The sequence below is a fragment of the Lepidochelys kempii genome, chromosome 15 (genome assembly GCF_965140265.1).
Source record: "Lepidochelys kempii isolate rLepKem1 chromosome 15, rLepKem1.hap2, whole genome shotgun sequence".
Taxonomy (NCBI): Eukaryota; Metazoa; Chordata; order Testudines; family Cheloniidae; genus Lepidochelys; species Lepidochelys kempii.
The window spans coordinates 17,685,704-17,712,176 of NC_133270.1; the positions used below are offsets into that span (position 1 = coordinate 17,685,704).

At 43.6% G+C, this 26,473-nt stretch overlaps 1 pseudogene; it reads left to right on the forward strand.

Annotated features, from left to right (window-relative positions):
* The first annotated feature begins 11,481 nt into the window (after positions 1–11,481).
* Positions 11,482–11,726, forward strand: LOC140898743 (small nuclear ribonucleoprotein F pseudogene; annotated as a pseudogene).
* The last annotated feature ends 14,747 nt before the right edge of the window (positions 11,727–26,473 follow it).

The following is a 26,473-nucleotide window of genomic DNA, read 5'->3' on the forward strand; positions in this document are numbered from 1 at the left end:
ACCTTCCCCTTATTGTAAATGATGTTTCTCTGGGCTGTTTGTATGGAGATGGAGGCCTTTCAGGTGCAGGGTTTGCAGCTCTCCGCATGGCAGAGCCCACTCCCCAGTCCCTCCTGTTCTAGGGGAGCTCTCTTCAAAGATAGCCTTGAAGCCACAGAGGGAAAGGAGCTGCAGACGTTGTTCAGATGGTATTACTACCTAGGGTGCATGCATTAGCCAAGCTGTATTTGTTGACCACGTTCTCTCTTTTAAATTGTCCTTCAGGAAGCTCCTCATGACCTAATTATGCCTGCAGTTGTATCACTTAACTTGTCCCGCACTACAAGTGGCATGTGGAAGCAGGAAGCTCTGAGCACACACGCTCGCAGAAATTAACTAATAGAGAATGACAGCGGGTGGTGAGGGGTTTTTGTTTTAGAATAAGAAGTCTCCTGGAGTGTTACTGATCCCCTAGAGGTGCCATTAGCTCATGATAACCAAACCTTTGAAACGGCTTTATTGTCTTAATAATACAGTGGTGAAAGAAAATAGGGAATATGCCACATTTATTATTTATGCAGCTAAAATATGAGCATTGGCAATTAGAATCTTTAAACCATGGGTTCAGCAGAACCTCATTGCTCATTTATTCGTGTTTGGAACATCCATCATGGCATCTGAATGCCCCTAGAGTCCATGTCTGACCACACAAACTTGCTAAAATAGTAAGCTTATCCTATAAAATACTGCAAAGCAGCAGGCCATCAGAATTAATGTTGCAGGATGGAGACATAGTTTAAATGCAGGGATGGATAGGCTTTCCCTAGTGTGGGTGATGTTGGAAATGGAATGGTGCTTTATGCTATCTGAGCTAATCTTACCTTAGGAAAAAATTCTGCCTTGGTTAAGAGCACACAGCATCTCTATGTTGCATAGTCATGCTGTGGCATCTGCTGTGTGCATCTGATCTGAACATGCTGCTTCCCTGCACACTTAATTGGTGAAATTGCCACCTATTGTTTATAAAAAACATAGAACAAACAATTCTGGTCTCTGAGACTGTAGCAGCAGTCTCAGTCTCTCTCTCTCTCTCCCCTGCGGTGTGGTTGGGAATCATGCTCTGCCAACACAAGGCAGCATGGCAGAGATGCATGTTGAAACATATGCATCATGACATCTACATCTGGATGGAGTATTCCACATTGAAATTTAAGGAGAACATGCAGCTAGTGAGAGAGGAAGCACTGTATTTTACAAGTCCTTTCCACACCTCTACATTCTACCCCAGAGTGTACTTTTCTTTTTTTCTTGGTGCCCAGAGAGCGGCAGGGGGTGGAGGGGAGGAGGCTTTCACAACAGAGGAAAATGGAAGGTGAGAAGGGGAAAGTTAAGGCTTACATAAAATAAATTTGCCAAGCCATAATATGGCCACGCTGCTTTCACGCCAATGGAAGCTATTTCAATAATCTGCCTGACAGCCCACTTTCTCATTCTGTGCGATCTATCCATTAGGTTGCAAACTTGTTGGATCACTTCATTTTAGGAAGTGGGCAATAAGAGGAGGGGTAGCTGGATGCTGTATCTGCAGTAACTGTTGACAGAGACTGGAGGGGAGAGTGAGAACAAGTGCATTTTTATTAATAGATTAATTCAATCAAATTTTAATTGGAATTGCAGAGCAGATGAAGTGCCAAGGTTTGAGGGTCACACGCAAAACATGCAAGGGTGTCCTATACTAAGTATGCTCCCTGTCTTAAGTTGTGATAATTGATACTTGTGCCCTTTGACTAGTCAGGGCAGTTCTGCTTGAGTTATCAGAGAAGCTACCCCAATCGATCCCCTTTTGCATGATATTCAAATACAAAATGTTACATTATCAAACTCACTTATTGCTCAATAGTGTGTATGATGATAGTGCCTCTTGCATCCCTATATGCCCCACCTGGGGTTTACCTCAAGTAGCTATGTGGAGATAAAAAGTATCTGCACCTTGTCTCAGTACATTAAGATAGCTAATGATGTAAAACACACTTAGCCACTCTGGGCTGTGAGGGAGACAAGTCAGCGGATGAACACACACAGTGTTACGTATAAGGCTAGTGTGTCTGAAATCTTTCTCCAGCATGAAAGATCCCCCTTTAAAAGGCCAGAATGCAAAATAAAAGGGGCTGTTGTGCTGTGATTCATATTATGCTGGGGGTTAAGGGTGCAATTTATTCTAGGGCAGAGGGCCAGCTCACGGGCCTCTACATAACTTAAACCCTTAACATGGAGTGTGAATGGAGACATAGGTCTTGCAGAGACCATTGTATCGGCCCACTGCACTGGAGTAAGTTTCCTGACAACTTCAGCATAATTAATACTAATGTGTTAGGCTGGGCTGTTGGTTTCCTGACCACTGTTGGGCAATAACAAACCCACCTCACGACTGGTAAAGTGTGGAAGCACACTCCAACTGACTATGGGAAATGTACAAATCCCTGTGATTTTGCACTGAGGAGTTGTGCTGGATTGTAGCTGTTGGGCATATGAACTGCCTCAGAACAGAAGGGAGATGTAGCACATGCTGTCACTCATGATATTTCTGCAAAAGCTCTGTTTAAGTCTGAGTTTCTTTTAAAATCTAAACCCAGTAACACTTGCCGAGATCATTAGCTGGCAGCCTGAGGCAGCTAAGAGTTTATGGTTGCTTAAAAAATGAATTCCCCTCATTGGTTCTAGTTGAATCCAAACCCTTGAAATATCTAGTGTGCCCCTGACACACACACACTCATATAATTTTATACCTGTTGGCATGCCTTTCATTTGGATCCATATGCTCCTACTGGAGACTTGATTCAAACTGTTTATTAATTCACAATAATGCACAGAAGGTGTTCACAATGCATTCTGGATCTCCACATTAACAACCTTTCCCCACGTAACCATATTACACAGGCAACAGGAAAAAGTCATTCTTCTTCCCAGTGCTGATATTCTCTCCGTGAACGAATAAACCAAGTCAGTTTCTTTTGCGTGAGTTTAAGGCCTCTTGGTCCTGTACATCCCTCCTTGGTGAAAGTGTAAGTGACCCCTGTTGGGGTGTCAGTAGGATTTGAACTTGGTACCTTCAGCATGAGACTCTACCCCTGTATTAAAGAATTAAGAACTGTAGCTAGCATCTGTAGGAGATTCATTAATCTCCTATGTGAGCTAGCCACTGGAGCAACCATGAATTTTTAGCTGACTTCAGACTGCCAGCTATGTTCTCAGCAAGTGTTACTGGGTTTAAAGGGGGACAAAGACTACATTTAGTGCAGGTTACACAAGTGTGACTAGAGTCTACCTGACGGGTGCAAGCAAAGTTAAGTGCTGAGCAGCAGTAAATCTCATACATCCTTACTTTGCATTCTTGAAAGCAAGAGAGTTGGGGGCATAGGCGGAGAATGGATTTAAGTGCAATCCTCAGCATGCAAAACAAGCCACTTAAGTATGTTTCCCATTTAAGCATTGCCTACTAGTTAATGCAGGTCTGGGATCCCTGCTAATCCTTATCTTGATTATCACTTTCTGCCTTGTATATACACGTGCAACATTCTGTGCCTGCATTGCTCAAGATCAAGCCCTAGAATCTCACAAGCATGGAACAACAAGAGTGTGTGGAGGGAGATGGATAATCCCTCTACATAAAAACACTCATACAAGCTGCCTCTGCAGCATCCACAGTTCCCCACAGTCCTGACTTCTGCAGGACCCTCTACATCGGGGCTGCTCCAAATGAAATAAATAGGAAAAGGCCCCAGCAAGATTAGACCTATTAACTAAAGGCCAAATTTTGGTGGCTGAGGGTGCAGAAGAGTGCAGGGAGTCTCTCCTGACCAATGTCCTTGTGCAGGATGTGTCTGTAGTGTGGCTGTGTGTTTTCTTTGGGCACAAAGCAGAATGGGAGGGTTGCCTGTTGGTGATGCGGCCAGGGCTAATAGGCCAAAGATGATATGTTAGTGTTGGCTGGAGTTATGTTTGAGGCCCTGCCCTACCCACCAGCTAAAGACAGTCAGGCAGTGCTAGAGGAGTTCATGCCATATATTTTGTAGTAAATGCCTTTTCCTGAGTGCACACCACCCTCCTGCCCGAGGTGCTCCTGGAGGAGTTATGCCTTAGGCAGGCTGAATGCCTTTCCTCTACCATTGCTTGTTTGCCACAGCTGCTTACAGCTCAGTGACTGAGCCATAATTCATCCCTTAGCATCTCTATGAGCCTGATATACTTAGCATGCCCCTGCTCATAAATTATAGGCAGGATGGGCCTCTGTCAGCCCTGTCACCCTCTGACTTTTTTTTTCCTCTGAGGGCAGGTCTGCCTCTGACTGCTGCAGTTTTGTTCAGACTGTCAGATAACCAGTGGTGATCCCCCAAAACATAGGCACCTTGCCCATCTGCTCTTGTCTGGACACCCCAGAACAGGATTCCACTGTGTTAAGGAAAATGCTTCTGACTCCTCTCTCACATGTATCTGGGGGAGAAGGAAACTGTAGTTTAGATCATAGAACTGCAGCTTTATCAGTGTAGGTATTCTGCTCCATGTGGCATAACAGCCTCAAGTCCTTTTAAACCTTGACATAAATATGTAGTGATAAGATAAGCCTGGTTATCCTATACCGGTTACTCCAGATAAGATAAAGCCTTTTATGTAAAAAAAGACTCAAAAAGTTTCTGCCTTTTTGGGGGGGGGGGGGGCAGGCAGGGGAAACCTCCAGAAATGGTTCTGTTTACAAGAGGAGTGGTCGTGTGGGAGCAACAGGGATTATAAACATGGCTTTCAAAACCTACCCAAAACAGACAAAGCCTCTTGTTCTCAGACCAAACAGAATTAATCTGGTGGATGGTACATTTCAATCTCAAAGAGCTGTTGGGCTAGTAAGAGGCAAAATTATTGCAGTGCATGGGTTTGCCTACTGTTAGTTTGCTAAAACTATGTCCACACTGTAGTATTTCAGTGATTAGAGGCCAGTTCTAGGATAGCTAAAATGAAATACCATTATGGAGACACTGGTTGAGACTCCATAATTAAGGCTGAGTTTCATTTTGCACTTAAAGGAAGGATTCACCCTCTTTGTTCTGTATGAAAAATACAGTGTATCCTCACCAAATGTAAACATTTACCCTTTGAGTACAGAACGCATTTTCTGAGAACGTATTGAAAGTCCATCAGAGTTCATTTTAACTGGGTCCTTTACAAAATTTAGCATGTTAATTTGTCCCAAGTTATCTTAAACAGAATAACGCAGACTTCAAATTTTCCATATAGTTCAAATAAATTAATCTTGTGCCTAGGCTATATTTGAAGAAATTAAGTAAGTTTATTAATGGTGGTTGTATCTAACTGCTGTGATTAAATACAGCTAGACAGGCTCAAGTAACTTACATTTGGCCATTCTGACATCAGAGAACTCAACCAATTACCCTCCTTCTATAGCTAATTTACATGCACGGTTGTGTTAGCTGTAAAAAGTCAGTGGTACAACTGCGAGATATCTCAGTGATAGATTACTTGGTCCAGCTGTCCCTGCTCTTGAAGAAATATTCCAGGCCTGCATACTAGCTTGAGCATCAGTGTATGAAAGGCTCCCCATGGCACTGTTGGAGGAAATGAGACACTAATTCAAAGGAAACCCTTAAAGCACAGAGACATTTGGACTCTGGGACTAGGTTCTCCCTGCCTCCTCTTTACATAGGCAGACTGGTATTGACACAGCCTTCTAAACCAGGAAGTTAACTGCAAAATAAATTCCAGATCCACCAGTACACTTTCTGCCTGCTTTGCACCTGTAACTCACTAGTGAGTGTTTGTTACCAATCCTCTCTGTGACCAATCTGTAGAGGATGGGCATCTGTAACTGCCCCAAATAGAGCGCCTTGGCTCTTTAGCTTGAGCTGAAGAGGATCATGGTTTTAGTTCTGAAGGTCCCTTTTCCATTGACCAAGCTGATAGCTGTCACACTTGGTGTTCCAGTGAGGCAAAGTAGCTATAAATCCAATTTAAGTGGCTAGTGTGCTCTGGCTGCTTTGGGCTGCAATGGTGTACTACGGAAGCTGCTGTACAGTAATGCCACAAACAGGGGATTGGGGCGCAGGGGTGTCTTTAAAAATCAGTTTAATCTAAAATCTAGGATCACAAATGTTAAATGCTTTAGTCACAATTCTATGGTTACTGCATGATGCCATCACAGGGTAGCATTATGATGGTTCAGGGTGCCTTAGCTGTTCATTTCTTATCTGAATATGTCTGGGTTTTGGTCTTTAATGCTTGGTTTTAGGATAACTACAGCATCCCTGTACCTACTTTCACTCTTTAGTTACTGATATGTACTCTCAAGCTTAACCCCCTCTGAATGTAGGGTTCTTGTTTGTGTGGAGTTATTTGGTCTGGGACTAGGACTATGGTATTGATATTACTGTAATTGAGCGTGGGTGAATCCTTTGTCTTGGTCTGCAACTGATTCCTGTGTGAGAGAGAGAATCAACAGGGAATGTGGCACTGCGTAGTGTCCTGCAGTATGTTTGGCAACTGCGCACTCTAGCATGGAGCTCAGACCTTTCATTGCACTCATGAGCAAGTGGTCTTCTTGCCAACTGAAAACATTTTGGTGCACATCTCACAAGTGAGCAGAGGCTGGCAGTAACAGCTATGCTGGGGACAGTGTGGTACATGGCACACAAGTAGGCAGCTAAAGTTTAAAATACCATAGTCATAGTACGTTACAGTTCTTAACTGCCACAAATATGTTTGAAATGCACTGAATAGAGTTAGAAATGATCTTGTTGATCACTTTAAGTGATGCATTTTATGTTTTGTAGCAAAATGTAACCTTTCGCTTTTCCTGTTACTTATAAGGAGTATTGTGGATAGAGCAAGTAACTTCTAGGTTGTATTTTTTCCAAATCTGTCACTGATTTAGGTCCTGGCTCCACTGTGACCAGTCCACTGGAGTTGCATCATAGACTACCGATCTGGGGATCACATATGGGTGTCAGGAAGTCGTGACCATCCTACCCTTCTCATATTGCTAGATAGAAAAGGTTGAGAGCTACTGAATTACAGTAAAATAGTGCCAGGTGCAGTTCAAACAATGTCTGGTCTCTCCAGTATAGATGGGACCAAAATGGATCTTAATGGCCTTACTAAATAGCATGATGCTATCTGGCCCTGCAGAGTCCAAGTTTGCCACACAACTCAGGAATATTGTTAGTGCTGAATCCCACCTGAGCAGAGGATGCTTAGTCCCATACAACATAATTCTTTTGTAACCGGATCCTCCAGTGTGATGGATTCCCATAATATAGATGAGACCTGGCATGTTATTTAGTTAAAACTTTTCAAACTTAAGTACCTGTAGAAGAGGACTCAGCACAGGTGTGCCCTCTCATTGCTGAGTGTGGCTTAGCAGCTTTCCTCTCTAGCATCCCCTGCTGACCTTAGCTCTGGTGCTGGGTGGTCTGCCTTTTCCCACAGCTTGACCCTCCAGCCCAGTCATGTCAAAGTCTCTCCCCTTCCAGGGAACTCCAAGTCCACATAAAACAATATCCAAAGTTCCAGTCTCTTCTACCCCCTTTTCTGGGTGTTACTAAGACCCATGGGTCCTCACCCCAGACCTCAATGTATACCACTCAAAGAAATCCTTACTCAAGTACCTGTTGCCCAGTATTTTACTGTACCCGGTCTTGGGTTCCTCACCGTGAGAACCCCTCCTCTCCCAACCTCTTGGCAGGTCTCAGTTCTGTACTGAGCCCCCTAGAAGGCCTGTTGCAGCGAGAATCACCATCTCCTGTAACCTTTGCCTTTTAACTGTCTGTACCCAGGATTTTCCTGCCTCTAGCAGCCTTCACTGACACCCTCAGCTTCCTAAGCTTCCTCTCCAGATCCCTTTCCTCCTCTTCATCAGAGCTTCCCACTGGGGCTCAGCTTAATGTCTGCAAAAGTTCTTACTCATTTCATAGCATGGCTTCTTCCTGGCTCCTCTAGCTCTGTCTTCAGCCTTCTCTCAGCCTTTAGCCCAAGAGGGAGAACTCCCAGCTACCTCTCATTGGGATCTCCTTTCTGGGTCACTTCCACTGCTTTGTACTCCTGCCTCTATGAAGACCCAGCTGGGTTAGATTACCAGTTATGCCTGATACCTGTCCAGGTGCCACTCAATCTGGGCCAGCTCTACAGTTTTTGCCACCCCAAGATGGCAAATGGGAGAAGCTGCCGCCGGGGCCGGTGGGACTGAGGGGATGCTGCCTAATTGCCCCTGCTGTGGAAACACTGCTGCCCCTTCCTAATGGCCGCCCCAAGCACCTGCTTGGAACACTGGTGCCTGGAGCTGGCCCTGCACCCAATGACCTAATTGGGCTCAGGCTCCTGTTAATCCCTGGTTAATCACTATGCAGGGTTTATACATGCCATTCCAGTGCCTCATGTTAGGCAGCTATATGCTCACCTATCTGATGAGATAGCACCCCCAGCTCTTGTTAACTCTGAAAATCAGGCCACTCTTATTTAGGAGCTAAATGTGGCCTTAGCCTGGATGCATCCAGATTGCAACAGATTGGCTTTAGCTTCTCTGTGGCTCAGTTAACGTCCTTATAAAATAAAGATATCTTCCTTGCAGGGATGCTAAATGGTCTAATGTTGGGAGGTCATGTTATCCTAAAATTAAAATGCAGTGTACAGTCAAAGTACTAATATTACTGCAAGATATTACATAGTGTTTATAATCTCTGAATCCCATTAAAGGATTTATATCCCCGTTTATCAGTGACCCTCTTTCCCACAGTTGTGGAAGTCTGGCTAGCCATCTTCCATGTTGTTCCAACCACTCAGACTATATTGACAATTGAGGACTTTAAGGGAAATCTCCCACCAGATAGCTCAGTGGTTTGAGCATTGGCCTGCTAAACCCAGGGTTGCGAGTTCAATCCTTGAGGGGGCCATTTAGGGAACTGGGGCAAAAATTGGGGATTGGCCCTGCTTTGAACAGGGGGTTGGACTAGATGACCTCCTGAGGTCCCTTCCAACCCTGATATTCTATGACTAGACAACCCCATGGTAAAAATGCAGGCCATCACGGTGGGCTAGCACTTGTGGAACTGCAATGTTACAATAGTGCAGGAGGCTCAGACTGCCTTAAAATCCTTCGAGGCTATGATATCCTGGGGTGAGGGGCAGAAATATTATTGGAAATTCCCATCGTAAACTTTTGATAAAAGTTCTTTATGCCCCTAAAGCTAATGGTCATAAGAAGCACTCCTTTTTGTTGTTGTATTTGAAGGGAATTTGGCCAAAAGGTAAGTTACGTTTCAGTGTAATTAAAGGGAGTCTATTTGGCTACAAAGAGTAATCCGCTGAGCGGCCAATGGAAAAATATCTTAAATGGAGGATGATCAGAGAGAGCAGGTTCAAACGTGGAAAACAATGCCCTGATTCCAGACCTATTTAGTGAGCGGTTAAAAATGTGTGTCTGAGAGAGAGAGAGAATCTGAGGGGAGTTCAATAGGACAGAGCAAGATCATCTCATCCACTGGAAACTTGAGGGATGTGCCATGTATTCCCACTTGGTGGAGTTCAGGCCAGCACATATACATAAGACCCCATCAGTAACCTTCTTTGGCTTGCACAATTAGTGTTCTCCAGTTTTCATCCATCATTGTTTTGTTTAAAGAACTCCAGTCATGCAAACTAAGAAGTAAAATGTTGAAGAATGATTGGAAGAGTTTTGCTGAACTTCTCCAAATGTGTGTTTTGTTTAGGAGGAAAATGGCAATCGGGCTCCAACCCTATGCCACTGAAGGCAGGGTCAGGCCTTTAGAAGCCATCAGTGACAGCGTTCAGAAATTTCAAGTTTAACATTTATGCCTGAACTTGGTTAAAACAATTGTGGCTGACCCTACTTTTCATAGGGCTTTGCTGGTCAGCAGGCTGGGGCCGACTCATTACTAGATTTTGATTTTAAAATCAGCTTCAGTTCAGGTAGCGATCCAGACTACAGCACTTAAGCACAACTAACCCTGGCCAATCAATCTGTGCTACAACCTGGTTTAGTCACAATTGTGCCAGAAACATGCTCCAGCTCCATGGTTTAAATGGAGTCATTTCTATAGTGTAGAGAAAGCATGGGATCATGCATGTTTTAATGATTGCTGAACTGGGAGGGTCTTACCAATACAGTAGAAGTGGCTACAGCAGCCAGTTTGAGCAGCACAATAATCTAGATAAGAAGATTCCAGGATAGTCACTCTAAAGCCTAGAATGTCTAGAGAGTCAGGGTGTGTCTACACTTACCGAGGATTCATGCTGTGGCGACCGATCCACCGGGAGTTGATTTTAACAAGTCTAGTGAAGACCCGCTAATTTGACCGCCGATCTACCAACCAACCAACTCCGGTACTCCACTGGAATGAGAAGCATAAGGTAAGTCAACGGGAGAGTTTCTCCCATCGACTCAGCACGATGTAGACACTGCAATAAGTTGACCTAAGCTACGTTGACTCCAGATACGTTATTCACGTAGCTGCAGTTGCTTAACTTATGTCGACTTAACCCCATGATGTAGACCTGCCCTCAGTGTGAAGTGATGGAAACAGCCACAAGCATGGTTGAGACAGAGCTTTTTTGATTCAGAATATTACCAGGCTGAATAATCACTGGGTTTCACAATCTGTTGCCATCCAATTTAAGTTCTCAGCCATTTTGACTTCACAAATTACACCTCTGAGGCATACAGTGAGTCATGTATCTGTGCCATGCCAATAGTTTTAGACTAGTGGTGGTACTACCTCTGATTTCACAATCATCACTATTACTCTACAGAGAATTCGCATGCAACAAGTATAATCAATTATACTTGTAAGTATACTTTGAATGCAACAAAGTATAAAAGAGAGACTGCACAGAGGGTGGATTACTTGGCTCAACTGCCCCAGTTCTTCAAAGCCACCCACACAAAGCAACACAAATCTCCCTGCCCTCTCCCTCGAACAGGAGAAATGCCCTCCCTCCCTTGTATGGTGGGGCACACTGTCTCTGCAAGGATTGGGAAGATGAAGTAGAACTTCCTGAGGACGAGATGGAAAGGAAGATAGGCTGAACAATCAGAGGGGCTCTATCAGTTCTCTGGCTGCTGCTGCAGCATGTGGGGTGGACCCCTGCAGAACAATGCTTTATGCTGTTACATATGTCTAAAACCACCAGTGATGGGTCACGGATTAGCTAGGAGGGGTATATACACTACTGGCTGTTCAACAGCTCACAGCCATTTTAGAATGGGAAGTAAAGAAAAAACACTGAGTTTGCAGGGATGGGATTCAGTATGGCCAAGGGTAATTAAAAATTGAAGTTGAGCCAGGGCACTGAGTTTAACACACCCCTACAGAAAGATTAAGTGGGGAGGGTGGGAGGAGACTGGCAACAGACTCCAGCGGGTGCACATGCAGCCCTGCGAGTAATTTTTGTTTTTCCCGCTGCCTTGTGCCATGCCGTGTTACGATGCACTTGCCCCTGAACCCCAAGCCCTTCCTGAATGGGCTGACGGGGAAGCCGGTGATGTTGAAGTGGGCGATGGACTACAAGGGCTACCTGGTGTCTGACTGCTACATGAACATGAAGCTTGCAAGCACAGAAGAATACATAGATGGTGTATTGTCAGACACCTTGATGAAGTTTTGATAAGATGTAACAATGTCCTGTACATCAGAGGAGTACAAGAAGAAGATGGAGAAATGAGAGAATAAGTTTATATATTTCTGGAAAATAAAGATCAGTTTTTCACACTAACCCCTCTCCCCCCAAAACAAAACAAAAACACACAACCCCCAACAACCTTGTAGCTTCATTGCCTGTTGGCCTACACCATGATAAATTGGGCGTGAGAAGTGTGCCGGTGTTTAATCTGCGAGTGAGTCCTGCTTATTCACATATGATGCCAGAAGGGGATTGCATGAGGTAAATTCACAGACTGCAACAGCAGCGAACAAATTGAACCAGTTTTAGAAGAACCCAACTTAGCCAAGCACCTTTACTGACGGGGATCAGCCGCCCTGCAGCTGCAAGAGCAAATATGAAAGGAATGGTGGAGGTTAGGAGGGGGAGGAAAGAGGCAGAAGGTATTTCTGGGGCTCTGCAGGACATTTAAAGAGAAATCTTTGGGATTCAGATGCATCGAGGAAGGAGGTTACCTTCCACTTGTTCCTAATTACAAAAGTAGTTAGAACATTTTTAATTAACTTTAACTGCAAATACTTTGATGCAAGTTGGAGGAAACATTTTTGGAATTCACTTTACTGTAACCAAGTTAAGAAGCTTGATTGTGTCTAGAAAGCACAAACTTAAATCAACAGCATAAGACATTTAAAAGAGCTCCTTTCAAGTCTGGATCCTTTAAGTATCCCTGCCAGTTATTCAGATTTTTATACCCATTTTAATGGTTGATAACTAGCTACATTTTAAAAGCATCCATTTTATCAAGCACTCTAATGACTGTGCTAATTATTTTCAGGTGGATTTTTTTGTAAACATTTAAAATGTACTTTAAGAACTTCTGCCTTTTAATATTTGGGCTCCCTATAATGTTCCACACTCCTCAACCAAACACTCCCTAACCCAAGAGAATAACTTAGAAACCACAGCCACTGCTCCTGCCAGAAAATTATGATACCATTAGCCAAATGCCTGACCTTTAGAGCAAATGACTGAATCCAGATATTGTTTTATAATTTGCAAGGGGAAGAGGATGGTGGGAAGAACACACCAAAACAACCCCATTGAGGTGGTTGCACATCACTTTAAAACTTTAGGTCCATGGAGTAATAGACGTGGAAGACATTAAAATGAGAAAATAGCCTTAAAATTTCACTCATGTCCTACAACTTACAGGATTCCATTTATACAGAGACAGCTTATCCAGCATCTATATTGTATCTTATAAACAATTTTAGGACTAGCAGTCTGACCTACATTTGCTTTTGATCAGATCTCTGCAAAACAGTGCTAGAGAGCAGGACCTCTGCTTATTTTCATTTTTTCTTACTGTTGAACACAAATTCTGCTGTTAGAGGAAAACCCTAACCATCCCATGAACTGGATCGAAGGGAGTCTGTTCCCTGTAAGATGTGTTCACGTAATGCCTATTAACCTATGAAGGGGAAGGTAGTCTACTTGATCCTGACTTGTTATTTACCAACTTTAAAGGACATACCTGAAAGGGAGCAGCTGCCTGCCTGTAAGAATGTTATGGCCATTATTTGCAGGCCTTTGTAGCCAATACCAGCCATCATGGTAGAATAAGAATGGCTGGGGCCCTCCTCATCTGTCTAGCTATTTTTATATGGTGCCTATCACCTTAGGATTCAAGTAGCATAAATACAGAGAGGGGCCCGTTATCCTACAAACTGTTCTACAGGGGGCCTGTGTGTACCTGGAGCCTCACCCCGCTTGGGCACAGGGTTTTGCCCACGCAGAGCAGTATGCACGATCGGGACTTAAAGACAGACAAGCTTCAGGTTGATATTGGTCCACAGGACTGGATAAAGGTACCAACATGTTCACAAGGGAGCTCTAACCTCACAGCTGCTCCTCCCTTTGTTAGGGCATGTTCAATTTAACAGAGCCCTGGAAATACGCACGTTCGGGGAAATAAGGGCTCTTAGTCGCCTTTGTCTTATGGCCTGTAAAATGGCAGGACGCTTTCGACGCAACACCAAATCCTGATTAGTTCTTAAATTTTATTTTTTAAAGAAAAAGTTTGTGTAAATCCAGCCCTTTTCACCTTAACTTTCCATCACACCAAATAAAACTTGTATATTTCGGCACTCAAGAAAAAAAAAAAAAAAAAAACACACACAACATTTTTCCTCCTTTTCTTTTTCAAACACAAACCAGGCTCTCGCTCTCTCAGCTTTGGAATATAGTTCTGCACAAACACAGAATGTGCAAATAATGGAGCAAGAAAACAGCATTTGATTTTGTAGACAATCACATTTATTCTATGCACAGCAGCTAGTTTACTTCTGCTGAGGGGGAAGAGAAAGTTTTACTAGTGTTCTGGGAAGGACTAAAGACTCAAGCATCTCTCTACAACATCCAGCACAAACTGCTTGGAAATGGCCCTGTGCTACATCACCTTCTGAAAAGGTCTATTTCACTCCTACATGATGGTGTAGCCAAACTGATAGATTCATTTGGGAGCTTACCTTGAGAATTCAATATAAGGGTTCTGGATTTTTGTGATCACAGGGGTGGGTGCATGCATGAGCGCGTGGCCAGGAAGGTGTGCCTCTGTTCTTATGAATCATCTAATCAAAGGCCTTGTCTGCATTAAGGAATTGTTACCTAACAGCAATCAATGTAGTTAAATTCCATAATTTAGGCAGGGCCTGAGGCATTTCTTAAGATCCCATATATTGGCATCAGGTAAGCAGGTTACATCAACTAAATTCTTGTTTGTAGTCCCATTGATGTAGTATTTGATAGGAATGGAATGGAGGGACACTGTGACATGCACATCTCACACAGGCATGTGGCTGCAATAAACCATGTGTTTGGGTTGATTGGTGATGAGTTGGCTCCCTGCTGAGAGCTGGGATTTTAGTCTGACTTTAAAAGAAGATTGTTCTTTTAAAATATCTCACAAACAAAGATCAGATTCCCTTTTAAGGCTGGTTAATTTTGGGGTGTATCAGCCTTGATAGTGTTTTCTGCAGTCCTAAGAACAATAGTTAGAAGCTCTTGCAAAGTAGCATGTAGAATTGTGATGTGTATATGGACCATTGCAGCAAAGAAAACATGTTTTTTCTTTCCTGCAGCAAAGTCTGGTTCAGAGCCTACAATGCTTTGGCATCCCCAAGGGAAGAAGGGAAAACAAAACACACGAACTTAAGAGCAAGGGGAACCTACCTGCAAAGGGAATGGGTACGACTGAAAATAAGGAAGTGAGGATTTATTTAAAAAAAAATCCATCCACACCTCCTTAAGGTATGTGCACACACACTGACCCTATTGGGCTTGCCTGCCCATCTTCAGCCTCCTCTGTTAGGCCCTTGCACCCTGCTAATATATTGTATGTAACGTTCCAAGTATAGTGAATATTGCTGTTCCGTTAAGGCACAACGTTTACATCCCAAGGAAGCTTCCTGGAACCTAACCTTCTTATTCTCCCTTCCTCTTAGCCTCCCTCCCTCAAAGATTGTTGCCTCCAGCAAGGAGGGTTTGATTCAGCTCCCTTTGGAGCTCATTAGCACTGTTGTTTCAGCCAGGCAATAGGACTAAGAGAGAAATGTGCAGCATTCGCTCCCCAGCCAGGACTCAGCATGCTGCCCAAACTCAGATGCCCTGCATGGCCACACGCTAGGCAGCCAGCCCTAAACACAACTCTTACATGCAAGAGATGACATACTGTGGCTACTACTGATATTTATGGATGCCTAAATGTTCCAGTAGGCAGGATACCAAACTTAATAGAACAGTGGTAGCCAGGATGGCAAATCCTATGTTAGCTTTGCATTTATATAATGCTTGCAAACACTAATGAAGCTCCACAATATCCCCATGAAGTAGGTGGTATTATCCTCGTTTTGCAGATGAGGAAATTGAGGCACAAAGTAATTAGTTTTCTCACAGTCACCATTGCAGCCGGGAACCAGAATCCAGGTTCCTGACTTCTAGTCTCCTCTAACACCTAAAATCACTCTTGTAAAAAGAGGACATCTTACTAGCTGGGCTGGAGTTTCCACCTCAGGGTTGGTGGTTGGTCTAGTACAAGCCACAGACTTAGTTGTGGTCGTGGCCCCACCCTTGTGGGCCTGCTTACTTTACTTTGGGGGAAGGGAGGGAGGGAAAACAAAAGTTCAGGGCAACACAAACCAAGTCCTTCCTGGGGTAGATAACCTGGCCAAACAAAAAAATGCCTGAGGCACCACCTTGTTTCGGGTGTGCCTTGCTGGAGTTTTTGGGTTGCTGCATCAGCCCCTCCGTACCTTACCCTGGGATTGCGGAACTCCTAGAGCTGGCAGGCTTCTAGCAGGAAGGATCCTCCTGCTGTTCCAGGACCTATGCTAGTTGCTCCCTTCTCAGTGTTTCCTGTCTTGAGTACCGCAGCTTCCTCCTTGTAAAACCTGCCTTCCTAGCATGCCTGACTGACAGGTCAGGTGGGTGGGGTACACACAGCCTCCCAACCTGTTAGGGCGGCATTTTCTCACCATGTCACAGCTCTTAGGTTCCAAGACATACTGAAATGATTGTCACAGGACTTGGGTAAGGTAGGCAACTGAAGAAGTTTTTTCCAGCTGTTTAACTCCTTAAGCAAATACATTCTAACTTCTGCATCTCTTGTTCAGGAAGCAAGTAAGGATATTTTTCTATTTAAAATGACAGAGAAAACATCACCAGATTTGTTTCTTCTTGCAGCAAGTGGCATCCACTGATGGGTCCTTACTATGTGATAGCTGAATTCATACCTGCAGCCCAATCCTGTGTACATTTGTCTCTAAAAGACTCTAGATAGAATGCCAAAACTCCCATAGACTTCAGTGAGGATAGGACTGGGTTCTTCGGCATTAATTGCACCAGCTCAGTGTTTAACCAGACACATCCCAAAGCCTGCTATTAACCATAGATCCAATTCTGATGTATAGGGTATACGAAGTAGGCTCTCAACTGCACTCTTGAAGGTGCAAATGAGAATTAACCATTCCTATATGGCGCTAAGTAAAATCTGTTGTGTCCTGTTACATAGAGTAAAAATTGGAATCTCTGAGCATGAGGATTGTTCAGAAGTATAAAAGACAGACTTAAAACTGTCACTCTCAGGTGTAAATGGCTCATTAAAGCCTTTCTTTGGAGTGCAATGATGAGGGGGAATTGCTCTTCTCTGATGAGAGATTGTGTTTTCTTCTCTAGGAGAATGCTGCTCTCTTCCTCTCCCCAATTTAATAATGCACTAAATTGGTGGGCCGGTTAACAAGTGATTCAAGACAACTTCAGTATCTATTTGCAATCACATGTGCTTGGAGAAGCCCACTTATGCCTCTATTTGAGAGAGCAGAGGCAAGTTAGAAGAGATGAATGTATTACCGCACCCTATTAGCGCTCTAGAAAACCCATTGAAATGAATCCCTGATGGCTGAATGTACAAGATTTATATAATGAAATACCATTGAAGAAAAAAGTCAGGGCTCTCATTCAAGCAGAGTTGCTCAGGCTAAGTGTATAACCTGTACTCCATCCTCAACTTGCCCTAAATTACTCTCTTAGTAACTGTGGGTAGGGATGGGGAACATATCCAGGGACAGGAAGGTGGAAGAGAGCTAGGGCACTAGCAGATTGTGGTTTCCTCAAGTGAAAAGGAGGAAGAAGGAACCCTTGGCTGTGCCCCAGATGCAGCAAAGCTCAAAGATAAGACAGCCACATTCCCCACAATTTGACATTTTCTGCCAAGGGTTCAGTAATTTGTGCTTCCAACTTGAAGTTCTGGAGCTGATGCAACGATCACCATGCATTGTCTCTCAACCCCCCCCCCCCCAAAAAAAAAAAAAAAAAAAAAGTAACTGCACAGTCTGAACTGGCCTTGGGAAGATGGTCACCAGACGGTGAGCGCACCTTGTTTTTATTTATTCTGTCTAGCACCTGAAATTTACAGAAAGGCAATAATTACTCAAAACATTGCACATGAGACCTAGCCTATTCTCTTTAATAGCAGCCAGGTAGAGGGGACAGTGTGACCACAACAGTTTGGAAAGTGTGGCAAAGCTCTGTCCTTGCCAACGTGGGACCCACGTTTCCTGGCAGATTTCGCTAGCCTCAGAGGCTCACTGTGACCCTCCACGTAACCCTTCTCTCTCTAGGGACAAGGGTCACAGTCTACTGAGCCATTTTCATCATAAGCCAGCGAGGGAGGTGAGGAGAAGTTATCCTTCCTTGCACAGTCTCTGTTGTCTCAGTGATTAATCAGGGGCCAAAGGTGGGGGGGGGGGGAGGGCAGAGGGAGCCTAGGCCCACCCTCTACTCCGGGCTCCAGCCCAGGGACCCTAATAGTATCAGCTATGGTAGCTGACCTTTTAGAAACATGACACGTACAATTCCCTGGGCCACTTCCTCCACAGCAGCCCTCACTTCCTCAAGGTCCACTTCACCCTTACCTCAGGGCTTCCTTCCTTGTACCTGATATGGTGTGTACTACTCAATCTCACCAACAGCGCAACTTCTTCCCACAGCTCCTGACATGCACCCCCACCTGACTAACTGGGAGGCTATTAACTAGTTTCAGCCAGCCCCTGATTGGCTTCAGGTGTCCCAATCAACCTAGCCTTCTGGAAAGTTCTTAATTGGCCCCAGGTGTCTTAATTGACCTGGAGCAGCTGCCATTTCACTTATCCTGGTACCAGGGATTTGTTTAGCCTGGAGCTAATATATCTATCTCCATCTACAGCTATCTGGCCTTGCCCTGTCACAAAAGGTAAGGGCAAGTGGCCTGTTGTCCCTTCTTGTGCTACAATCCCATGTAATTTCATAAGCTAAGTCATGTGGGTCTGTTTCAGTATTTGCACAGGAGATCTGCAAGAACCATTACTGCTGTGCTGTAGAAAGTGGCGGTGGTGACTCAGCAGATTGCAGTCTTCCCTCTGATTTGCTGTTGAACCAGTGATCCAGCATGGAGTTTGAGGGCTCTGTGCTGCTGGATGCACACTCTCTCTCTCTGAAGTCCTGGCATTAGTGTGTAGCGCTCTTTATCAGGTGGTGGCGGAGCTTGTCCCTGGGGACCTGGCCAAATTACTTCTTGGGATAATGTCCTTCTGCTTAGCTAAAATACACCCAGACGTTTCAACTGGATACAATGGGTTCCCCCCCACCCTTCACTTCCTGTTTCAAAACTGTTGTGTAGAGTAAAGATCAATTTAACAACTGCTGCATCTCAGGGTGTGTTGAAATGCGCTCTCCGTATCCCTTCTCTATCTCACAGGGTGTTGTGAGACTCTTCAAATTAAATTATGGATGGAAAGCCTTATAGAAGTGGGAAGTATTAATAAATGTCTATGAAGTAGGCAACAAGTGTCATGCAGTTCTGCGTTATCAGGAGGCAGAGGGCCTAATTTAATGTGTGCTGCACTTTGGCTAGTCTACTGCTAAAGTAGATGCAGAAGCAGACTAAGGGCTCCATTCAAATCAAAATGAGTTTTTGGTCACTGTATTTTCCACTGAATACATCCAATGAAGTGAGCTGTAGCTCACGAAAGCTTATGCTCAAATAAATTGGTTAGTCTCTAAGGTGCCACAAGTACTCCTTTTCTTTTATAGTATTCTCTGGCACTTCCTGTTCAGGAGCCAAAGCTTGCAGGGTACTGTTCCGACAGAGACAAGGTCTTTAGCAAAACTTCTTGACTGGGGCAGAGTAAGAAGTCAAAGTCAGTCTCTCTCTCTCTTACACGTGATGTAAGAGAATGCAACTGAGCATATTCAGAGAAGAAGTCAATATTTATACATGCGGGAGAATCCTCAGAAGCAGATTGGTGGTTAAACTGGTGCTGGATTAACCTCTTTTAAAAAAAATTATGACTGGCTACTACAGTGCTCATCCTTTGGCTGTCTGGAATTGGACAATGTGTATAAAGAGGAGGGAGGGGAAAAAATTATGCTGTTCATCTTTTTGTAAGATTGGACCAGTCACACCACTAACTAGTCTAGTCCTCCGACCCTAAATGTGTGGTGCAGCCAAGTCATTTTCAGGTTGCATTAGGAGAATGCCATTTATAGACTCATAGACTTTAAGGTCAGAAGAGACCATCATGCTCATCTAGTCTGACCTCCTGCACATTGCAGACCACAGACCCTCACCTACCCACTCTTGTAACAGGCCCATACCCTTTGGCTGAGTTACTGAAATCCTCAAATCATGGTTTAAAGATTTCAAGTTACAGAGAATTCACCATTTACACTAGTTTAAACCTGCAAGTGACCTGTGCCCCATGCTGCAGAGGAAGGTTAAAAAAAAAACAAAAAAAACAGAGTCTCTGCCAATCTGACCCGGGGGGAAATTCCTTCCCAACCCCAAAATATGACAATCAGTTAGACCCTGAGCATGTGGGCAAGACCCACCTGGCGGATACCTGGGAAAGAATTCTCTGTAGTAACTCAGAGCCCTCCCCAACCTTTGTCCCGTCTCCAGCCTTTGGGGATTTTTGCTACTGGTAGTTGCTGATGGGCCACATGCCATTGTAGGCAGTCCCATCATACCATCCCCTCTATAAACTCATCAAGCGCAGTCTTGAAGCCAGTTAGATTTTTTGCCCCCACTGCTCCCCTTGGAAGACTGTTCCAGAACGTCACTCCTCTGATGGTTAGAAATCTTCATCTAATTTTGAGCCGAAACTTGTTGATGGCTAGTTTATATGAATTTTTTCTTGTGTCTGCATTGGCGCTTAGCATAAATAACTCCTCTCCCTCCCTGGTATTTATCCCTCTGATATATTTCTAGAGAGCAATCAGCCGCCTTTTGCTCTTTGGCTGTCATAAGGTAGGTTTTCCATTCCTCGGATCATTCTAGTAGCCCTTCTCTGCACCTTCCAGTTTGAATTCATCTTTCTTAAACACTGGACACCAGAGTTGCACATAGTATTCCAGATGAGGTCTCATCAGTGCCTTGGATAATGGTACTAATACTTCCCTGTCTCTACTGGAAATACCTCTCCTGATGCATCCTAGGACTCCATTAGTCTTTTTCATGGCCACATCACATTGACGGCTCAGTCATCCTGCAACCAATAGACCCAGGTCTTTCTCCTCCTCTGCCACTTCCAATCAATAAGTCCCTAGATGATAGCGAAAATTCTTGTTGTTAGTTCCTAAATGCATGACCTTGCACTTTGCACTATTAAATTTCACCCCATTTCTATTCCTCCAGTTTCAAGCTCATCCAGATCTTCTCGATGATATTCTGGTCCTCCTCTGTATTGGCAGTACCTCCTAACTTTTTGTCACCAGCACATTTTATTAGCCCAATCCTTGTGCCAAGGTCAATAATAAAACTGTTAAATAAGATTGCTCCTAAGACCGATCCCTGAGGAACTCCACTAGTAACCTCCCTCAGGCCTGACAGTTCACCTTTCAGCATGAACTGTTGTAGTCTTCCCTTTAACCAGTTCCTTATCCACCTTTCAGGTCTCATATTAATCCCCAGTTTCACTAATAATTTCCCATGTGGAACTGTATCAAATGCCTTGCTGACATCCAGACAGATTACATCTACTGCATTTCCTTTGTCCATTTCTGCACCACTTAATAATGTTTGTGCCTAGAATCCTAAAGCCCTGATTCTCTAGAGCTTCAGGACAGCTCCATATTTTTGTGCCCTCATGCTTGTGCCTTTCAGTAATTGTTGGTGCATTTTATAGCCCTTGGACATCTATCTGATCTACAGACAGAATCAGGGTATTTAAACATTCTCTGGGCTCTAAAATTCCTGCAATTATTTGTGGATATAAGAATTGGAGGCCTTCTAGAAAATAGGTTTGGATTTTTTAAAATACTCCTCCTTTTCTTTTAAATGGAAAATCCCCCCTGCGGGAACACTTCCCCATACTCACATGGTCTAAAGGAGGCCAAACGCTTGTTAGAGACCTGCAACATGGATAAAATGGCTGTGCATAAAACTTTTGCCAGAGGGAAATGTGTTCCGTGGAGTGAGTAACTGGTTTCTCAGACAGTACAATGGCTTCCCCCTTCTGCAAATACACAGCATTCACTAAGGTGGGTGGCTGCCGTTTTTTTTTCTTTTAGTATGGAAAAGTCTGTCCAAGTCCAGTAATGTTAGAGGTCTCACTTGTAGAGACTGGCTTGTCACAGTAGCAATGTGAGGGAAACGCTAGTTATTTGGCAGGGCTTCTCAAGACTAAGATGCGTAAAACACAGCAGATTGCAGCTGCCTTTGTCACCTTTAATATGAAGATCCCAGCATGCATTTCTCCACTTTGCTCTACACAAAAGTTGCTCAGTTCAAGATAGAGGCTTGTTATGTCCATAGTAACATGTGTCTTTATTAAAGATGAGGGTCAAAAGTGACCACCTGACTTGAGACAGAGCATTGTCTGATGAGACCTGTAGTCTCAGAGAGCCACACCTAAATTCTAAACGTGTGAGTATCTTGTAGAACTCCGCATGCAAACAAGCCTCATGCTGGACCACTTGTTTTTGTAATGGCAGTTTCTGCGCAGAGCAATAGTCTTTGTTTGCCTCTTCTCTCGTAAATTCCTAATCTCCCCTAGTGCTGTTCTCCTCCAGTATATTCTGTCAAGTGTTTCTAATATCTAATTGCATATGACTGATGAGCCCGAACTACATGACAGTGTTGCCAAGAACCACTTTTTAGAGCCTGCTCAGCCAGTCATAATACACTGCATGACTGTTAAGAGTTTATAGTTTGTGTACATAACACCCTCTGAGTACTGGAGCGTGGTTTATCCAAACAGAAAAGAATGGAGATGAATGAATGTAGGAATGACTTTTGGCCAGGAAATACTTTAATTTTAATTAGGGGAAAGGGGGTGAGAGGGGCATGTGGAGTCTTTCTTCTCTCACAAAAGACAAGACTAATGAGTTTACAGCTGTGGGCTCGACCTCAGAGCATCCCACATAATGCTAGCTCTGAAATGTTTTGATTTGTTAGAAGTGTGATGTTAGACCTGATAACCTTACATTAAAAACAGTGAAATAAAGGGAAACATCTGACTAGGGAGGGATCCATTTTTTTCTTTGTTTATTTTCTCCTCCCCCTTCTCTTTCCCTTTCAGCTGCCTTCATAGAGAAACAAGTTCAGACAGCTGCTGAGCCCATTCACACAGGCCCCATCTCTTTGCAGAAAGATTGGCCTATTACTGTAGCTTTCCTGCACCACTGTAGCTTTCTCTCACCTCTCCACTGAGAGCCCATTTTAGGAAATAAGCCATGGAGCCAATTGATCACCACCACCACTATTAAAACGGGGGACTCCCAGTCCTGAGAGTCACATTAAGGGACCCGTATCCCACTGTGAATGAGGACTTGTCAGATCTAGGCATTTTGTTCAATAGCCTGTTTGTGCAAGAGCACTCCCATCGCCATTAAGAAAGTGATAATCATTGTTTAGAAATGATGATTTCTCCCTCCGCAGGGCAACAAAATGTTAAATCTTCATTGCCATCTGTGTTATTCCTGATCAGTCTCAGTAAATTGGGTCTGTTTTGAGAAAGACTGAAGCAAAATAGTCATTAAACACCCCAGCCTTCTTGATGTCACTGGTTCTTTCCTGCTAAGTAGTAAACATACACATTCCTTCATCTTTCTCTTATTAGGCATGTATTTATAGAACCTCTTCTTATTTCCTATTGTCTTGTACTTCTGCTTAGCAATTTGTCCATGTTTCCACTTTTTATTGTATTCCTTTTTGATTTTCAGGTAATTAAAGAGCTCCTCTTACTGTTCTTCCTATCTTTTCTTGGCATTGGGATCGTTTAAAGTTGTACCTTTTAATATTGTCTCTTTGAGAAAGTTCTAGATCTTCTGAACTCCTTTTTCCCTTGGGTTTTCTTCCCATGGGACCTTACCTACCTGTTCTCTGAGTTGGTTAAACTCTGCTTTTATGAAGTCCATAGTCCTTATTCCACTGCTCTCACTCTTTTCGTTCCTTAGAATAATGAAGTGTATCATTTCATGATCACTTTCCCAAGTGGCATTCTATCTTCTCATTCACAACTAATTCCTCCTTGTTAGTCTGAATCAAATCTAAAATGGTTGCCTCCCCCCAAATTACTTCCTTCTCCTTCCCACAACAAGAATTTGTCCCCAATGCATTCCAAGAACTTATTGAACATTTTGTGTTTTGCTGTATTACTTTTCCAGCACAGGTCTGGGTAGTTAAATCCCCCATTACTATCAGGTCTTGTGTTTGGGATATTTGTTGTTTGTTCTGTAAATGCCTCATCCAACTCCTCTTCCTGATTTGGTGGTCCATAGTAGACCCCTATGAGGACATTGCCCCTGTTTTCACCACCCCCTTTTATTTTTACCCAGTGACTTTCAACTGGTCTGCTTCTCACCTCCTTCTGGACCTCAAATATATAAATACTTGGTGGGATAAATCCCATGTCTGGAATATTGATATTGAAGGGTAGAGCTTGTTCAGGAAGGAGAGGTTCAAAAGGGAGGAGGTGTTGCATCAACCACCAAGTCTCTGTGATGCCAATAACAACCTCATTTTGTATGTGTACTAAGATATCCAGTTCTTCCCGCTTATTCCCCACACTCCTTGCATTTCTTTATCAACATCTAATATGTTGAATAGATTCCCACACTGTTTTCCCTTGTTCCTCCTATGCCGTTATTGTAATTTGCCATTTCCTGCCCACCCCCCCGCCACCGCAACTTCCTGACTTCCGTGTAGGTCACCTTTTTTTATACTTACATGTGGGGTTTTGTCACCTGACCTAATTTAAAGTCCTCCTCTCTAGGTTGGAGAGTCAGTGTCCTAAGATGATCTTCCCCTTCTTTATCAGGTGGACTGCCATCTCTTCCCACCAGTCCTCCTCCACAGAACAGTATCCGTGTTCCTGCCATTCAGATTTTGAAGCTCTCCTTTTACAGTGTGAAGTTGTTCTGAGCCATTGTGGCGGTCAAGCCAGTCTCCCACTCTGGTGATCACCACCACCAGGCCTGCTGAGTTGACAGTCAGCCAGACTGAAACAACAGAGCAAGTTAATGGAGCAAAATAACCATCAGTGTTTCCCATTAAAAGTAATTTTTTATTATATACTATAGAGTGGCTGTAATTTTCTCCCAGCTCACTCAAACACCTCACTGAATAAACAGTTTCTGTATTATCCCCTTGTAAATGAGACCACAGGATCATAAACTTTAATTTGTTGCTTTTGGCTGCTCTCAGGTTTGGCAGACAATTAAACCAATTCATTAGTGAGTTCAGAGGCACATTTTTGGCCATGCCTTGCTTGAAGGGCTCTGTGAGGTAATCCAATGAGCTCATCCACTGCAGGGAGCAAAAAATGTCCAGTATCTTTGTCACATGATGTCTCAATACTGTATAATTGCCTTTGTCACATGATGCCTCAATACTGTATAATTGCCTAGGTGAGTTCTGGGTGGGGTTTTTTTTTTGCCCTTCACATTGGTTTGCAACATCAAGGAGATGCGTCACGGTTGAAGGCTGGGTAGCCCACTGTCCTGATGTGTAGGACAAAGCCTATGTTGATCAGTAGGCTGAATATCACTTGTGATAGATAGGGCTTAAGGTTTAAATTTAGAAAGTGGGTCAATAAACTGTCCCAGAATAGTTCACACCTGAGTTTTGGGGAATTCTGATTTGTATATGAGCTTTAGAGCTCTCCCCACAAGATGTAAATAATTCATGGACAATTCCTTGGATGTCCAAACAGTTTCAGAAACCCCAATTCCAGCTGGAGAATCAAGGCTAGACTGTCAATCCAGCAAGATTGTCTCTCTGATTTTAAACTTTTGTTGCTATCAGTTTAATATATAATGAGGATAGAGGTTGCTTTTAAAACAAAAGACTTAATATTATTCGTATTAAGGCAATAGGGCCCGGATATGACTACTCTTAAAACTGCAATCTGTTGGGGATGTGCTCTGGATATTTTTTTCAGAATAGCAGCCATGTTAGTCTGTATCTGCAAAAAGAAAAGGAGTACTTGTGGCACCTTAGAGACTAACAAATTTATTTGAGCATAAGCTTTTGTAAGCTACAGCTCCGATGAAGTGAGCTGTAGCTCACGAAAGCTTATGCTCAAATAAATTTGTTAGTCTCTAAGGTGCCACAAGTCCTCCTTTTCTTTTTTCTGGACATTTTGAATTTCTCAGAAACTTTTTTAAATAGCTCCTAGTTTTGTAACCCCTACAAACTCCCCATGGTTTTATTCTTCTCCCTCCTGACTGTACCTGCATATTACTTTTCTCAGAGCAATGATGTCCATCAGCATTCTCATTAGTTTAAGAAGGCAGATGATCTCTTTAGTGGTCTCTGGTGTAAGTATGAACATTTATGAGGTGAGAAACCTCTTTGATTGTGTGTCTCTCATATTTCTTTGCTGACACAGAGAGATGACCGCACGGTTTCCTTTATCTGACTGGATTAATACATTTGGGTCAAGTGCATGCTTAATTTGTCCCAGGGCTTGCCAGGGGTGAGCCCTGGCACCTCTAGGGGCTTGGCAGTTCATAGCCCTGGCACCTCTGGGCTTGCTGCCTCAGTTATGAAAGTAAAAAATGTTGCTTGAGTCCCAGCACCTGATTGTTTGAGCCCTGGCACTTCTTTCATTAGAAATTACGCACTGGTCAAGTGCTCGCTGTGGTAGCCTTTACACAAGATGTTGGGTACATTCTTAGATGCAGGCATGGCATTATTAGCAGATGGTAAATACTGGGGGAGGAGGGAAATAATCTTACTTTCAGGAAGGGGCCTGAAATGCTTTAGGTCAGTTTTCCATCA